Source organism: Phasianus colchicus, chromosome 1 (assembly GCF_987193195.1).
Source record: "Phasianus colchicus chromosome 1, bPhaCol1.hap1.1, whole genome shotgun sequence".
NCBI lineage: Eukaryota > Metazoa > Chordata > Aves > Galliformes > Phasianidae > Phasianus > Phasianus colchicus.
In genome coordinates this window covers 66,476,118-66,494,720 of record NC_143436.1, presented here as the reverse complement: position 1 = coordinate 66,494,720, position 18,603 = coordinate 66,476,118, and the positions used below count along the sequence as shown (strand labels likewise).

The window sequence follows — 18,603 nt, the reverse complement described above, 5'->3', positions numbered from 1 at the left end:
CTTCATACGTGCTTCCAAGTCATAGAATCATAGAATCATAGAATCACTAAGGTTGGAAAAGACCCACAGGATCATCCAGTCCAACCATTCACCCATCACCAATGGTTCTCGCTAAACCATGTCCCTCAAAACAAAATCCAAACGTTCCTTGAACACCTCATTGGATATCACTGTGTCAAATCTCCCCTTTGCTGCCATCTGTCACATGGCAACAAGATGTAATGGAATATTGGTGGAAAGGTGCATCCTCTACTTCCATATCACCTTTGACATCATGGGGCAACATAATAAAATAGGAGGCATTACTTATAGAGCAGCCATCATGCTACTAATTTTGAACACATTCATCCTCACAAATCTTCTGTGAGATAGTGAAATAGTGAAATGCTATTTTCTCTATTTTGGGTAACTGGAAACTCTGGCCCAGACTGACTATAGCCACATGTAAGTAATCTAAAAATCTACCTAATTTCTGGGACTCCGCTTGCTACTGGCCAGGCATTTCTAAAGGCCATAGACATCTTGTAGGACAACAGTCAGTTGGGGCTTAGGTACAATTTAGGTCTGAATTTGGGCTGAAACTGTACTTAATGCATTCAGGTACCTTTCCTGCTACAACTCCTCACAGCAAAAACACCAGAGGTCTCTGAGCTGGAAGCCAGGTTGCAGCCCAGTAGTACAAGTGACAGCCACTCAGCAGCACAGTTTGAGCAACAACCCTAATTTCATTCGGAACTGAAAGAGAAAACATACAAATGTCCTTAATAGGAGTTAGAAGAAATAAAAATATTTTTGTTGAAACCAGATGGCAATCCTTCCAGTTGAAGATCAGATTCAGAGGCTGCTTTTTCAAGAGAACTTAGAAGTTGCTTTCCTCCTTTAGTCACTTCATCTTCCTTTTGGTAAACTACATATTTTGTATTTGAAAGGTTGGCACTACAGAATAATACTGGGAGAAAGAAAATACAAGTTTTTCACGTAATTTTTGAAAGCAAAAAATTTCACAGGTAAAAATAACACTCCTGCTTTTTCTGAGCTACATATGGGCTGAAGCACACAGTGTTTGGCTAAGTCTGCTTCTGCACTACGAAGTTCCCATGCTGCAGCAGTTGTTATTGACAGAGCTCTTCAAAGAATCGTGTTTCTGTCAACTGTGAATTGTGGCATGCTTACACAAAACAGAAAATAAGATGCTCCTCACCCTACTGTTTTAAGCTGGGCCAATAAATCAAGCCCGCAGTTTATGAAACTATCATTAGATGGTTATATTGCCATAAAATGTTGGAAAAGAAAATAGTGCTCACAGAAAATTATAGAAAACACATATTTATATATATACACTCAGGTCCCAGTTACCCTTATATTTGACACAAATGAAAATAAAACAGCATTTTAAGCTCCTGGAAATGACAATATCATGTTATCTAGATAAGTAACACAAAGCTATTATTGAAATTCTGATAGCATTTGCTATACTGTTAAAGGAAAATTACCTGTAATGCATAGTTTAAATAATTACTTTTAAACAAAAGCTTCTTTTCTGCATTGCTTATTTATCTTCCAAAACCAGCTCAGCAGGGCTATGTATTTTATTAAAATTGCCTTCAGACTGCTAATGGCGGGGTGTGTGTTAGCACAGGAGAAGTGATGGCTGTTTGACTCCTGTTTCTTAAACTGGGAGTCGGCCCAGACACTTAAAGAGCCAGAACTCTTCTGTACATTTGACTTTGTTAGCAACACTTTGCTTGCTAATGATACTGGTGGCAGCAGTAGAGTGGTGGGTCAGGCTTGAACTGGAAGGTTTCTAATTATGCTTACAACAACAGCAACAACAAACCCAACAATCCTGAAATCCCTTCTACACTATATATCAAGCCTTTGGAATGGAAGTCATTTGGTAAGCTTTTGACCAGCATTTCTTTCCTATTCTCTTGTGTTCAGCCTCAAAGAAAAGGGCCCATTCCACCACTCGATATTCCCTGTAGCATATCAGAGAATAGCACAACAGCAGCAAGCCACTCTGTGGTGATTTTATGGGCAGAAAACCCACATGAATCACCCAGATGATCTTCTGATAGATCTTGTTTCCCACAAAGGAAGCCACAGTCAAGGTGCACTAGGCTCCACAAAGCCTAAATGCTAAGAACTGACCTTCTCTGTCTGGAAGGACCTCAACAACCAAACACCCACAGCTGTCACTCCAGCCAAAGTCCCCAAAGCAGGTCCCTCCTGCTCTGCAGGGACAGGAGCATCGGCCATCGCTGGTGCCTCCTCTTTGCAGCCATGAAACCTTCTGCATAAAAACTGTTTGCCTATTGCACACACATATTAAGCAAACTAACTTGCATGATGAAATCATTCTAGGTTTATTCGCTTGGTTCAATTAATCTACGTTTAACATCTTTTTCTTTATTTGATTAAAACTCTAGATATGAATATCCATGATTTTTCACATTAAAATCAAATGCTACTTGCAAGTTCAGAACTGAATTTGGCAAATAAGGCAGCCTTCTCCCTTCATCAAACAGATAACTTGCTGGAAGCAGAAAGGGAGACCTGTTTACACCCTCCTCCCTGGAGTTTTACAAATGATCACAGTATAGGCTAGAACAGAAAGCAGAATTAATGCACTGCATTGATCCTGTATTTCAGAGAAAATCAGCAGCTCCATGAAGCTGGCACTTTTTGGAATTTTAACTAACTTTTTAATATGATGCTTAAGGAAAACTGAAGGATTTTCACTAGTTGATTTTCACAGGTTCTGAGGTGCCTGCACATCCATGTCAGCCACAAAAGGAGACCTACTCACCACTTCTGAAAAGCAGCCTGGACATACATTGCTTCCAGGTAAATTGGACTGACAGCAGAGACCAACATTATTAAACATATATGGAAAGCAAGACAGGCAGATAAAGTTCTTGACTCTTAGTTTTTCCTAAATAAAAGCATTTCTGCTTTTTCTTAAAAAAAAAAAAAAGAAAGAACACATCGACACCCACACCCACACGTAAGCCTCAAAGCCCAAGAAAAGCAAACCACCTCAGAAACCGTGTCCCACCAGGGCAAGCAGATACAAGTGCCAATGAAATAAATGAGCTTTTAAATATACTGCTTCACTTATTCCCCTTATCTGGTTTACAGAAATAAAATCATGCTCTTATCACAAAGTGTACCCATGCCTAGGACACAGAGGTTTAGAAAAAGCACACCACTTGTTCACAGGAGGAAGGCAGAGGAATAACTTCAGCTGCAACTTAGGAATGCTTTTATAATCACTGCATTTCTTTTCTTAGTCACTGGATTAATTTATTTCCTTTTTTAAAGTGTTTCTGTAAAGCAAGTAAATTTGCTACTAGGAAAGCAAATGGAGAGCAACACTCTCACCTGAACTAAAAAGGTTATCTAATAAGGAATCCAACTCTAGACATATAAAACCAAATCACTGATAGGAAGAAATAAAAAAGAGTGGTATAAACCACTGGATTACAATTTCAGATTCCAAGCAGGTTGTTCCAAGGCAACTCCAGTTTTATGACATTTCCTCAAGATCAATGCCACCATCTCATTCCCCTTTTCATCTAACCTGATCTAGCAGCACTGGTTTTAGACTGATGCCACATTTGATCACCATTAAGCCCAATGTTTCTTAGAGCCACGCGATTTTCTTTGCTCATAGTATTTAGACAAGAAATCACCAGCAGCCCTGCCTAATGTGATCCCCAAACCGATAAACATTGCTTTAAAAATCTGATCTTGGCTTCATGGGAAACCTTTTTTTAGAAGAAAACAATAGCTTCTGCTTTGCAGGAGGGGACACATGTAAGGAATGTTTCATGCACCACTTCTAGTGCCCTCAACTTCTTGTGCAGTTTTCTCTTTGGTCCCATTCTCACAGCTGTATCAATGGAGGACATACATGATTTCAACTTGTTGATTTGGAAAAGCCATCCACTAATTCCCAGCCACCTGGTTGACTGCCAGGTGCAAAATGAAGGTATAAGAAAAAACATTTTCTTGGATCCCTTCGGTGCAACAAAAGCACCTTCATTCCTCTTTAGGCAACACAGAGGCTCTTGCAGATGAAATCCTCAAGGATTTAACAGTAACCATCCTACACACAAACACACCAACAAAATATCACAATACAATTTGGGCCTACTTCTCTCATGTAAATATGATACTTTCTAGACCTGGTGGGTCACAGAGATACCCTCTCACCAGCAAGTCTCATTCATGAGCTTTAATAAAAACCAGTGCAAACCAAAAACTAAAGCCCTCCATGTAAATAAAAGATTCAGATCTCAAAGTTTCGGATGACATAGAAAACAAATGGTGCACAAGAACAGGAGCTTCCTCCCTCTCATACCCATGCTTAGAAATGCATGCAAATATTGTGAGTTTGCAGATTACCAATTTAGCAGTTGGTTTCATTCTGAGACATTTTTGGAGGGGAAGTAATACAGTAACAGCAATTCCTCCCAATTCACTCCCACCATTGCCACACAGACTCAGATTTTCAGGTTAACCAAAACCATAGCTCCAGATTAAAGTGGGATCAAGATGAGAATTTCCCCAAGCACACCTACATTATTTACCAAACCAGAAACAAACTCTGAGGCAAGCAAGCAATCTCAAAATAATTCCTTTTCATTGCTGCATGAAGTTACATTCTCCAGCCTACAACGACTGTTCCAATGGCAGACTGCAGCTTTAATGAAACTTACTACATCTGCATGGAGAGAGTTTCTGCAGCAATTCTATCCCCTTTTTCTCAAAAAAAATGAGGGAAAAGTCATAAAAAATATACTTTCTTTAGTAAAAAGGTTGAATAATTTGTTTTTAATGACTTTAAGACAATTCATTCAGAAAAAAATATTACCCTCTTAACCCCCTCTCGATTTCTGGCTGCTTTTCACTCTCATCAGTAAGACAGGTTCAGCCACATGGTTCAAATTTTTTTGAGATTATTTTTTCTACAGTCATATTTTTAATATGACAAAGAAAGGATGTTAAATTAAACTGCAGGAATAAACATGGATATATATATGTACTTTTATATGTACCTGAACATGATGTATTTGACAGCTGTCTTCTTCACCCTTTCCATGCCACTTGTTATCACATGCATTGCACTTTCTTTGTTTTAAGATCCAGGCATTTGTATTTCCTCACACTATACAGTCAAAAACTGATTAGCGTTTACAATAACAACATTTACATCCTCAGTAACTATAACAAGAAATCTACTTCTCCAGTTGCATGGATAAGCATATCTATGAAAATCAAAAGGAGCACGTGAAAAGGTAATTTATAAATATTTGAGTTGAATATACCCTGATCAAAGGCAGTGGAAACAGAGGCTGAGGCTGAAGAATTATCTGAAGTCTGCCATACTTTAACTACCAGCTCCTTACAGACATCTAAACTGTAATGAAGAAAGCACAGAAACTGATCCTTAATGCTAAACATATGACCCAGCATACACAGGGAGACAGCCTGATGCAGTACACTGGTTTGCTCTGAAATGATGTAACTTCACAGCAAAAACCAGATGCCATTATATGGTTTTGAAAATGTCAAGAAACCAAACCACTCACAAATTAAAGAAAAAAAAACAAACAACTGCAAAACACAACAAACAAACATCCAAACCCTGAAAATAAATTCTTCTAAACCAAACAATACAGGCCTAATCGTCTTCATGTACAGCCTGTTAGAGGCCTATTAATGACATCCACAATGAAAACACAAATACTTCATTCTCAGACCAAAACTTTTGCAACTAAATATCAGTCTTTATAATGCCGTAGTTTTCTCACAATCATTAGGGACCAAATTATTTCAAATAAGCAAATGATTTATTGAGATATTAATATGCACGACAGCTGCACAATGTATATATTAATATATGATATACAGGATGTATTTATCTGAATATTTTTGACCTCTGACTTTATGCCAAGCTTGCTCTCTGTGCTTGTGGGCTTCCACTCCCAGGAATGAGGCATTTTTCACATTATGTGTTCCTGGAAGCCTCCTCCAAAAATTTGCAGCATAGTGCTGCAACATATAGTGCTGTGCACAATAGAGGCAGAGGCACTTGCTGCCCACAGATCTTGTTATCCCTGCATCAGAGAAAGCAGGGTAGGTGGACCCAGCAGGGAATTTCAAACAGGGCAACAGTTGTTTTGGTGTTAGATGTCTAATATTAAAATTAAAATGTATTCTCACAGGTGTGTTGGGGGGAGGCAAACCAGAAATTCTTGCCACTGTGGGATATGCAGAAAAGGCATAAAAGCACAAATACTACACTCACTGCTTATTTAAGCTCTATCTTTTAAGACAGTCATAAAGCCAAAACCTCAAACTTCACTCAGGCAGATCTTACATATCAATAGCTTTGCCTCAGTAAGAACCCAGGAAAGAGTGCAGGACAATTTATGTAACTGACTGGAGCAGTAGCTACACCTGTTATTAAGATCACTTGACACAAGTGATTAAACAACTACCTGCAATTGTTCATACTCAGCCAATATTTTACCATTTTGTATGATTTATCTACGAAACATGATTGCCTCAGGCTGAATGTTTTGGAAATGGTAGCACTTTTTTCCAAGAACAAGGTTAAAGGATGTGATGCTTAAAATTCTTCGAGCTGGTTCTCTGTAAGAGCTCCAGCACTTGAAGCTTTGGAGGAAGGCTGGAGATCTGGCAGCTTGACTGGGTTTTTTTCAGGGACAACAGCTTTTTGTCCTCAGATCTGCCTGGAGTGAGCACTGACAGAACTGAGGTTCACCAAGACCTTGGCTTTCCAAAGTTGTTATCATGCTTTCAATACAACTTTTTATATGAAAAACATTGCATCTTGATTATACTGTATTTCACCTCCACTCTATTAAAAACCATGTAGAACAGGAAACGAGACTGAAGTAACCAAATGAGTCTTCCAGTAAGCAAATGCAATAAAGTTACAGATATCACAGAAGGAACTTACTAAAACATTTCTTAAAAGGCTTCAAACACAACTCTGTATGCCACACCATGCAGTTGTCACCTTTGACCCAGGCAACTCTGTCCAAGTACCTCTCATGCACCATCATCTATTGTAGCCTCTCATTAAACTTTTCTCCTTTCTCTCAATTACTCATAGCTCCCCAACCCACCCTCCTGATACAAGGAAGTGGTTCGGCCCCACTGCAGGTGAGGATCCAGCAAAACAAAGAGCTCACCCGCAGTAACACAAAGAAGCCTGCCAAGGAGCAGGAAGCTCAGTCCAAACTTTTGCAGGTCCTGGCCAGTCTCGTCTCTCGGGGCTGAGCCAACCTGCTGCCAGCTCTCAAAAGCACTTCCAGAGACACCCTTCCCAGCAAAGGCAAAACACACCTCTTACCTGCCAAGTCTCCCAGTTTAAAATCTCAGCTCCTCTTCTTTTTATTTTCTTCTACTTGCAACACTGAAGGGGAGAGAAAAGAAAAAAAATATCAAAGGAAGAACCACAATTATCTCTTTCAAAATCTTTCTTATACTTTATCCTCAGTAAAATTCTCAAAAAAGTAAGTCTTGCTTTGAGAGAAAGACTCACAGTATGTGGAAAAGAGGGGAATCTACCCAAATGGAAAAAAAAGCTGAAGGTCAATGGTGAAAAGATGGGGATTAGGACAACAGTACAGTGAGGTGCTTAGTTACAGAACTTCAGGAATGAATGCAATTCTAAGTTGTAGTGAGCTGAATAAAAACTCAGACAGGAACTTTCAGGGTCTACAGAAGGGAAAAAAGGAGAGGAGCAAGTAGGAAACTGAACCACTGTCCACTGAACTCGATAGAAAAAAGTGACAGTAAATTCAGACAACTTTGCATTGTACCTAAAGCAGGAGAAGAAAAAAAAGATACAGCAGGAATAGAGAGAACAAATGAGAGACTAGATTAATAAATCCAAAAAGTATTATTAAAGCAACTGAAGTATAGCTTGAGAATTTCAAGCAGAGGGTTAGATTCTGCTCTTTTGAGATCACAAACCCTTGCTTCTTCCATCAAAATCAATGGAGTAGTTTTAGATTTACATCCATGTAACTAGGAACAAAATCAAATTAAAGAGTGCAGAGTAACTGGAGAAAAACTAAGCATTATTGAGTGTTCCAACACTGGGAGGCACTCAGATACTATAGTGCTGAAGGCCACATTAGTAGATTGATTAAATGATTGATCTATCAGTAGGAGATTTATCCAATATGGAGAAGAAACAGAGCGCTCTAAGTCAAGACTACTAATCAGCTATTTTCTACACACTATAAACATACAAAGAAGATGCTGTATAGAATATGCAGTATTAATAATTCCCAATTATATCCCACACTCAATATGAGTTCTAATCCACACCTTCAACATTTTAAAGGTATTTTGTAAAAGGATTTTGGAAAAAAAAAGGAAAAAAAAAAGTTTCCCTAACGAAATCCCAGAACTTTCCTGTTCACTTGTATTTCTCTTCCTTTAAATCTGACAAACCAATACCTAATGGTACAAGATTATGCTCAGAACGATTTATACTAGAAGCCATGCAGTACTTTTCCTGGACCAACAACTGACACTTTCTCAACATGAGTTTTGCAAATGATGGTGTGAAAGTAGCAGTTTCTTTTCAGGTTTCATGCTCTCATAAATGAAGACTACTTTCTTTCAGACACCTCCTTTCACTAATGCATTGTCTTTACTTACAAATAGTGCATGTTGTCCATGTTCTGAAAACATAAACTTTGATAAAAATTAAAGCTCTGACCTGAGCTGACCTTTCTTACATTTTCTTTATTTATTTCTAGAATCACTGCAATTATCACATTGTGTATACATCATAACCACCATGATTTCAACTGACTTGAATATTATCAGTTTTTATTGTAAATAAAAATCAATTCCATCCACTTTCCCTTTAATTTCCACATTTATGCCACAAAGTCCCAGCATTTCTGATGATTCCTGCAGCAGAGCTAGTCACATTTTGTGACATCTTTGTTACCTACTTCTGCAGGCATTTTCTCACTTTTTAGTAGATGATCTCCAGGCACAGAGAAGGTAACACTACTCTAGTAACCCAGAGAAATCTATTTAATCTCAAACTGTAGAGATTTATGTTTATAAAAATGAAAGAAGAAGTTCTGTTCCTGCTCCCCAACGTAGACATTGATAATCATAACCTCAGTCTCTATATTCAAATTAGGAATCACACCATTTCAAGTCCAGAGAGAATTGGCTGGTGCAGTCACCAAGCCACTCTCAGTAGTATTTGAAAAGTCATGGCAGTCAGATTAAAAGTTCCTGGTGACTAGAAAAAAGGCAATATCACACTCATTTTTAAGAAGGGTAGAAAGGACAACCCAGGGAACTACTGACCTGTCTGCCTCACCTCTGTGTCAGCGAAGATCATGAAGCAGATCATCCTGGAAGCTATGCTAATGCACATGAAAGAGAGGGAGATTATATGAGACAACAAGCACGGCTTCACCAAGGGCAAATCCTTCCTGACCAACCTAGCGGCCTTCAGTGATGGCATAACTGCACCAGTGCATAAGGCAAGAGCCACTGATGACATCTATCTGAATTTCAGAAAGGCCTTTGACATTGTCCCCTACAACATCCTTCTCTCTGAATTGGAAAGATATGGGTGGAACTGCCCAATAGATGAGGAACTGGTTGCACAATCGTACCCAGAGTGTGGTGGTCAATGTCTCAATGTTTGGATGGAGATCAGCGTCCCTTAGAGTTCAGTAGTGGGACAGATGCTCTTTAGTATCTTCATCGATGATGCCAGCAGTGGGATCAAGTGCATCCTCAGCACTCCAAGTTTGTGGATGACACCAACTGGTGCTGTGAGGTGAGACCTTACCTGGAACACTGTGCCCAGATATGGAATTCTCAGTACAGGAACCTGGCAGAGCACATCCAGAGGAGGGACAGAACACCCTCATCATGACAACAGGCTGCTCAGCCTGGAGAAAAGAAGGCTCCAGGGAGACCTGATAGTGGCCTTTCAGTTTAGAGGTCATAAGAAAGACTTTTCAGCAGAATCAGCTGTGATAGATCAAGGGGAAATGGTTTCCGTCTCAAAATTGAAGATTTAGATTGGATGTATGGAAAAACATTTTTACAATATGGTTAGTGTTCTTGGATTCCCAGCAGCTGGCTGCAGAGGATATCACAATGATATGATTCAAAACACCATGTTCTCTTTGAGAGCTGGGATCTGCAAACCTGTGCAGAAGAGAGTGGGAGCTTCTGTAGGTTCTACCTGGATATTTCCTTAAGTGTGTTTGTTCTACTTCACTCAGAGATGAGACTCCTATCCATACTATAATCAGTTTCTTGCAGATTACAAATAAGTCAAAAGGCTACCAGTGGATCTACATATGACCATAAATCAGGCTCAGTTTCTTGGTCATAGCAGCATCTGTACTGGAAGGTTATCATCCGCTGCACAGAGGAAATTGAGCAGAAAACTTGCCTGCAAGCCACCATTTCCCTTTCTTCCATCTCCCAAAAATAAGCAAATTAAAAACATGAAAGGTTTACAGTAAGACCCATGCAAAACTTTCACCACAGAAATGTAAAAATCCCTCATGCTTCATTACAAATCTGAAAAACAAGAGTCTATCAGTGAACAACTTTCACACAATGATTAAGGGTGTTAAAAGAAAAACAGAAACTGAAGGAGAGTTCTGAGATGAAGAAAGAAGGATTTTAAGAAGAAATGTTTTCATATGCTGTGGCCAAAAGCCAAAGAAGATTAATATTTTCAGAAACTAAAAACCATCTTGATGGACAAGAAATCTTGCGAACCAGTTTTTAAAAAGTAATTTACATATTCTCTCTGACATCCCAATACTTGTTTTACAAGTGGTCTATCTTTATCTTCTGGTGCAAACAACTTGTCTTGACTGCTGAAAAACTTCATAATTCATGAGGATTTCACAGGGTTCTAGGAGTCTTTCAGGAATAGGCTAGACTTTACTACACATCAAAAAAGAAACAATAGGAAGCAAACCACCCTTATTAACCACCCAAAGAGACAGCATCAGGCTTCCTGGCTGTATTTCTGTGGTCAGCAACACTTTACTCTGAAAGCGGTCCCATTACTTCATTACTTCATTCATTGTTTTCCCCCCGAACAGTTCTGTGATTCTGATTCTGAATGTTCTGCAGGTCCTAGACAGTAAGCTCTCAAGGCAGGGGCTACTTTCATGTACCTTTTGCATGAAGTGGCCACTGAAGTGGATCTCCAGCTCCCATTGCAGATTTAGAAAGTATTAGGACATCTGAGATGCTGCAGCGTAACATATTACCAGCCCTCAAGCTTTTATCTTTTTCTTTGGCATTGACAATATGCATTCAAGGAAATAAAGTGCAAAGCTGGACACCTGAATCTACAAAAGAGGTGGAAGAGCACCTCAAGAGGCATAAACTGTTCTGCTCGCCTCAGCGAGGTGTCAATGCTGATAACTCAAGAATAACAATAAGATGATTGAAGTTCAAATTATTTCATAGATTATGTACAAGACAGTAGTTTGTACGGAGCACAATGACTTTTCATTCTGGCATGACATGTAACCATGTGGCATTAGCAAGATAGCCTATTTACCCTCCTTCCCACTGACAAGGAACCAGTCTAGCAAAGACTAAAGTAGTAAAATGATCACCTGAACACAAGAGGGATGAGTTCAAGGGTCTTGACAGAGTTCAGAAATAACATCCCACTCAAACAACTCAAATGAGTGGAGCTCATTTGTAGGCAACCTCTGAAGAGTATTTACACCCTTTTCTGCCCTTCCCTGCTCTAACTGAAATACTTGTACAGAACATTTCTTAAATCGAATGTGGCAGAACCACTAATAATCCATTTGCACTCTGGGTGAGCTTGGCTAATGAATTCAAATGAGAGCAGAAGCAAACCACAGACTGCCAGATTTTTAATATCCTCATACTTTATAGTAATGGTGTAATTGTAATTAATGTTTACTTTGTTGTGCATTTTATTGTTGAGTCTTTAAAGTCCTCTGGGATCCCTTTGGGATATACAGCACTAAATAATTGTAAGTTGTTATTATCAAATAACAATCACCGGCCATTTAAATTATAGAATAGCTACCTGATTATACTTAACCAAGTTAAAGCTCTAATAAAGAATGATTATATATAATCTAAATTAAAGATATTTTTTTCCCAGTTCAAAGACCCAAAGTTCTTTGCATTGAGTATGCAAGCTCTCTCCCACACCTGGAGCTTGAACCTGCAATAATGAAATCAGTAGGACTTCTGTTGGTGCTTTCAATGGAAAGGTGATATGACAGTTGGCAAAGAATTGCATATCTTGAGAAGTCTGTCCTTCTGAAGCATCAAAATTAAGTTTTGGGTTTTTTTTTCCCCAAAAAATTATTTGTAGGAGTCCTCATCCTCATCTCTTGACTGGTCTTGAAGTGTCTCTAAAAAACATTTTGGCTGCATCACAGATAATGGTTGCACTGTGCGCATATAAGAGGTTATTTCCACATAGCACAGGAGATACTTTGCACTGGTGCTAGAAATGAGGCACACAATAAATCTGAAGAAGATAACCCCCTCCTCTGCAGTCAGAAGTCCTTGCCTTGTCTTCTTCTATGACACATGCACAAGGACACGGTCTCCAAAATATTTACCTCAACTCTTGCATGTGAAAAAATTTTCACAACAGTAAGAAAAATGTTAGGGTGTAGTAGATTCAAAGCCCCAAAATAACACAATCAGGAATCATGTTCAATGACATTTTATACAAGAAATCTTGTGGAAGATTATTTACTTGGCTTTGGATTATTAAAAATCCCATTTTCAAGATTCGAGTCTACAGGGAAAGATCTAATTCAGCTGAAAGTCTAACATATAAAAACACAACACTGGGACTTCAGAGTAAAGAAAACTTCGCTTTTGTTCTCTCCTAATAATGTGAGACTGAAGGGGTAGGTAGGAGCAGAAACATGTCTTTTGTAGCTGATCTCTGTCAAGTCATTTCCCTTGCTTCAGGTTTCTCATCTGTGGAACAGGGGTAATGGCATTAACCTCGTTACTAATGAATAGCATTGTAGATGTGTCTACATTATATTAAAATGATAATAGATCATCTGGTGGATCTTTTAGTATCAGTAAAAAAATTCTTTCTAGTATGCATGATCTGTTAGCAAGTGGGGACTTAAGTTCAACTGCACAGGTTAAGAACACCATCAAGACTGAGAACCCTCTGGCAAAGATGAACAGTAAAGCCCTGATGGGGGCTGAATCATTTATAGTGAGAAACATCTCTCTGCACTGACTACAAAGAAAGGTTCAGATCACAGTCTTCATGATCGGGTGATCTCAGATAAGTGTCTAATGTTAGTTAGAAGGAACTCAGAGCTACAATCTTGATTTTGACCAGTACTGAATTCTTCCACAATTTCCTTGAAAAATCTAGAGCTTGATCTGAGCTTCCTTTTCTTGCATCTTCACAAAAATATTTTTTCAATTGAGAAGTGACAGAGGCTTAAATAAAAATTCTACTTAAATATATTAACTTCTGCAAATTTCCCCACCAGAAGTATCAGGGGAAAATATTTTGCTTCAAAGCTGATATGTAAAAACAAAAATATTCAATTTTGTTTGAAAATAATTCACTTTCATTTGATGAAAAATGAAATTAAGAGAAATCAATGAAGAACGACTGCATATCTGTGAGAGTTGGACTTTAATGGGGCTAACTTGCTGAAGATCCCTCTCTCCAGCAATGCAAATAACAACAACGATGATTTGCCATAGACCTCTCACATGCACTTAATGACTTCAGTGGAGCTCAGCCAGCTGCCACCAGCTGAGAATCTGGGACAGAAGCCGCAGCTGAAATCAGGACTCCCTTGCAGGAACCTCTCTGTACATGCAAAGCAGGAGACAGCCCTTGCAATACAGTTTGTAATTTAAAAGGACAGCCTAACAAAAAGGTGAGAAGTGGAGATAATTATTAAAGCAACAGCAAGTGTCTGTTGCAAAGCAACAAGGAAATGTGGCGACATAAAGCAGAAATGTCTTGAGTTCTGAGCTTCTTGAGACCGTTTCCTGCACTCAAGGTGAAAGTAAAAAAAAAAAAAATTAATAATAATAATAAACAGTACTATTTATGAACAGTAGCAACTGTATAATACCAAGGCCTCACATATATTCCCTGACTTTGATTGTGAAGGGTTACCCAGTGATCTCTCCTGCTCCCTGGAGCATGCTGCTGGTGCAGCTCCTGAACTGCAGATGGTGGATGCCAGTAACCGTGTGGCCACAGAGCTTCACCCGAAGCACAAGTCCTCCATCAGCACGGTGACTCCCTGAGCTGCTAGGAAGAGCTGCCTTTTGTTTGACATGCATCTCTTTGGAACATGTCAGGGGAAGAGCACTGAGTATTATCCATCAGCCAAGCCACAATACACTCTGACACAGCCGTTAGTGAGGAGTTAGAAGGCCAAGGCAGGAGTGATATCTTGAAGTGGGAAAAGGATCCGGGAGGTGTAGGAAGGAAAGGACAGAAAGGTGGGGGTGGTACAAGATCCACATTGTTGTTGCACTGGAAGGACACAGCATGTCATAACGAATTACTGTTAATTTGCACCAGCAGTACAGTTAGATTGAGACCAGCAAGCACCGATGACAAACAGCACTTGCAAGATCACATAATGAGGGGGCAAGGCTGCTTCACTGGAGCCGCTTCACTCAATTAGTGGACAAGGCTTTTAATGCTGCTATGCACAACCAAAGCAATTTTGATTACTTAGAGCTAAGTCTCCATTTAGAATGAGTCAGAAGCTGAAACAGGTTTTTTTTCTTTTAATATAATTTATCTACAAAGTATTCGAATGGTAATAAGCTATCTGAAAGCTAGACACATTAACCTCTGTTTGTGCCTAAGCAATGTTGAAACATACTTTTAAAAATAAGTTCAAATACTATCTATTCTATCCAGCAAAAGGATAGCAAGCAATCAAGACTATGCCAAAAGCGAGGACCAAATTTTGCTCTTATCTACTGATTTAACTCTGAAATTTCAGAAGGTGTTTTTGGTAGAACTGCAAGAGCTCCATAACAGTACACTTTCACATAGTGCTGAGACTCAGAGCAGCATGCCTGTCATTTTATTCTAGGTTTACACCTAAGGATTTGATGGATTCTGTCAGTCAAAGATCAAGAATGCATTATCTCCTGAGTAGTTTAGGAAGTTTTATTTCTTCTCTTTTTTAGTGCAGCATTTGGACAAAAGTTTAGGAAGTGTGATTTGATCCTGAGAACTTGGCAAAATCTGTTAAAGTTCATTAAATAATCTTGAACTATTTCTACTAGCTCAAGCTAAAGCTGCAGCTTTACTGTCAAAAATAGAGCTGCACAAACAAGTATGGCTTAAGGATACCTTTGGTGGGCAAGAGAAATCACTGCCAGCAGTCTGACAGTAAATCCTGTTTCCAAGGTCCTGCTGTCAAACTCTCCATCCCATTGCATTTTAGGAACTGATGTATTCAACAAGATATGGAGCAGCTCAATTTAAATTAAATGCGATTTAGAGCAAGGGTTTGCTCATGCACCATATCCTAAGCATCTGCCCTCAGCAGAGGTATATATCAAGATCTTCATAGAATCACAGAATGGCCAGGGTTGGACGGGACCTCAAGGATCATGAATCTCCAACCCCCCTGCCACATGCAGGGCCACCAACCTCCCCATTTAATACTAGACCAGGCTGCCCAGGGCCTCACCCAATCTGGCCTTGAACACCTCCAGGGACAGGGCATCCACAGCCTCTCTGGGCAGCCTGTTCCAGCACCCCACCACTCTCTCTGTGAAGAACTTCTTCCTGACATCTTCCTATCAGCCCTTCTAGTTGAAGCTCTCCACTAGCACTTACATATCCCTTGGCACAGGGAGTGGATCCCACTTACTAATTTTCACAGTGATCAGCTTGCTCACAAACCTACAGAATTATACTTTTCAACTTTAGCGAATGTGCATGCAAGAGTATATGTATGCATAGGTTAAGAATGGAATATGAAAGGAGGAAAAATTATGCTCAAGACCTTTTTTCAATTTGAAAAGAAAGGGGATAAGAACATTGACCTCCTGCATCCCTGTTAGCAGTCCTTGTCCCTAATCTGCTCAGTCACCCAGTCTTCTTGGAAATAGCAAGAAATCAAAATGTCTTGTTTTGTGCGTACTAGAATGAATAATTTTGATGTTCAGAAGTTTATTTTCATCTTTATTTTGGCTGAAATTACTCATCAGATTTGACCCAAATTTCTGAAGAACTTCATCTGCTTAAATGTATTCCTGTGGGTGAAAAAAAAAAAAAGAAAGAAAGAAAAAAAAAGACAAGGAAAAAAAGAGTGACTTCCCAAATATACCCCTTTTCAGTACTTCACCAGGATTTCTTACAAGTGGGTCAGGGAGAGTTAGGAGGTGGGGTGGAGGCACCTGAAAGAGAATCCTTGTCAAAGAATCAGCAAGAAATTATCGTCCAGACTTCTCCCTACAGCTGACTGACTGGCACAAAGCTGGATTTTTCCACTGGTCTCTGAAGCGCCAGCTACCGCCCAGTCCTTGTGGCAGGGTACCCAAACCAACAGACCAAACATCTAATGCACTGAGGACACAGAGTGGATATAGGCATTGCCTAAAGCACAGAACAGGAACATTTTAAACTGCTTCATTTCTCAGCTTCAGTACAGCTATGTATGTATAATTTATTTAAGATTTGACTCGGCAGGGTGGCTGCATGCAATCAGCATATTGTTTTTGTGAAGGTTCCCCCCTATTGCCCCTTAGACAGATTTTAACTGTCAGTATATTGGCCTTTTGAATTTTTGTTTTCATAATACCATAAGCTATTTGAACATACATTATTATATACTAATCACTGCTTGTCCAATTTTTCTGAGTCTTACAGGCGACAGCAGAGAACAAGAAATGCAATTTAGTTAGAACTTCAAAGTAACGTTTCGTTATCATCCAAACTGGGGCTCTTTTATGCTTCTCTCACTATTTGGTTTTAAAAGTGAAAGGAAACCAGTTGCTTAAATTTGTTCTTTCAGATTTCTGCTCACATCTTCCCTCTCCTAAAAGGAGGGGCTTCACAATAATAGATTGGCTGATCTTGAGATCAGTTACTGATTGATATATATTTACTGTCTTCAGATAGTCATAGTACTGCTGACATTCATATGAATTAAAGATTGCCTAAATCCTGCCTCTAAGCATTTCCAAACTTCAAGATAGCTATGAAATTCAAATACAGATCTCTATCTCACATCTCTATAGTGGGTTGAACAAAAATATCTGGTTCAATCACACCTGAGCTCTATAAAAATGGGATCTTTCAGGATTTGATCCTGTCCTGTGGGCCTGTCTACATAATGAACCAGCCTTGAAAAACGAATGCAGATCAGCTCCTCTCCCCAGTCATCCTTATTCCATTTCAGGAGAGCTTTTGTATGGTTTAGCTTTGTTTTGAAGTGGATTAAGCCAGACTCCATATGGCACTTCTAGTGGAGAAGAAAAGTACCCACAACAGAAACTAGTGCAGAATGCTATTGTGCTTTCAACACATATGCAAGCTTGTCAATAATATAATACAAGGTAAACCTGTATAATGCTTCATTATAACCAGGTGCTGGGTATTTGATGAAAAAATTATAGAGAAAAGTTCAACAGTTTGCAGAAGATCAGATTACTGTGCACGTTCAGTAAAAACTAATTTCAGTAAAAACTAGATTTAAATCCCACACTTAAAAAAAAAAAACATCCTACAGGTACACTGAACATAGAATGTTCTTGAAGAAAGCAGTATTTGCATGATGGACTTCCAGTAATGGATCTTCAACTCTTACCAGTGGTTCTGGTTCCTCCTTCTCCCTCATTCTATATACCCTTCCCTCTTCCTTTTAGGCCAAATAAACCAGCCTAAACACAAGGCAAAGTTTTTTAGAATCCATTTAGTCCCATGAAAAAAAAAAATAAAATAAACTCCCCCAAACAAAATTATAAAATTCAAATCCACAATGTCTTTGAGTCTTTGACATTTAACTAAGAAAGTCCATAAAAAATAGAATAAAATAAAAAAAAATTAAATTTTCACACAATAGGAAATGTTCAGCAGTGTAGAGCAATTGGTTGTGAAGCAGAGAACTAGAAGCTGAAAAGGTTAAGGTTTTTCGATATGAAAATGGTAACTCAAACACACACTCTGGGGGACAGTTCTACATATGTTTTTGAACTAAAACTCTAACCTGGCATGATTAATTTTGGCCTTAGTTTTGTCAAAATATTGGAGACCATATGGCACAAAGCAAATAATTTTACATTTTTGTTTTAAACCCCTGTGTGTTTTTCTTGTCTATTCCCTTCTCTTCCCCACCACACACACTGGCAGCCGCTACCACTACGCCAAATGCCAAATCAACCCTGCAAGCTGGCTGGCACAAGCACCCTACAATACTGGCATGGGCTTCCTTTTCGGGGGGATTCTCTCTGAAACCCTGTGGCACATCCAAGCATCCCTGTTTAGCAGCTGAGGACCCTGTCTACCCT

General features: G+C 39.1%; 1 protein-coding gene across 7 annotated transcripts in view; it reads right to left on the bottom strand.

Moving 5' to 3' along the window:
• The window catches only part of SOX5 (SRY-box transcription factor 5), a 632,328-nt gene that overhangs the window by 440,257 nt on the left and 173,468 nt on the right, over positions 1 to 18,603 (bottom strand). For all 7 annotated transcript variants that reach the window (XM_090146153.1, XM_090146149.1, XM_090146142.1 and 4 more), the window contains one exon: positions 7,391 to 7,453. The gene's annotated coding sequence lies outside the window, so the exon portion shown is untranslated. The remainder of the gene's footprint in view (positions 1 to 7,390; positions 7,454 to 18,603) is intronic.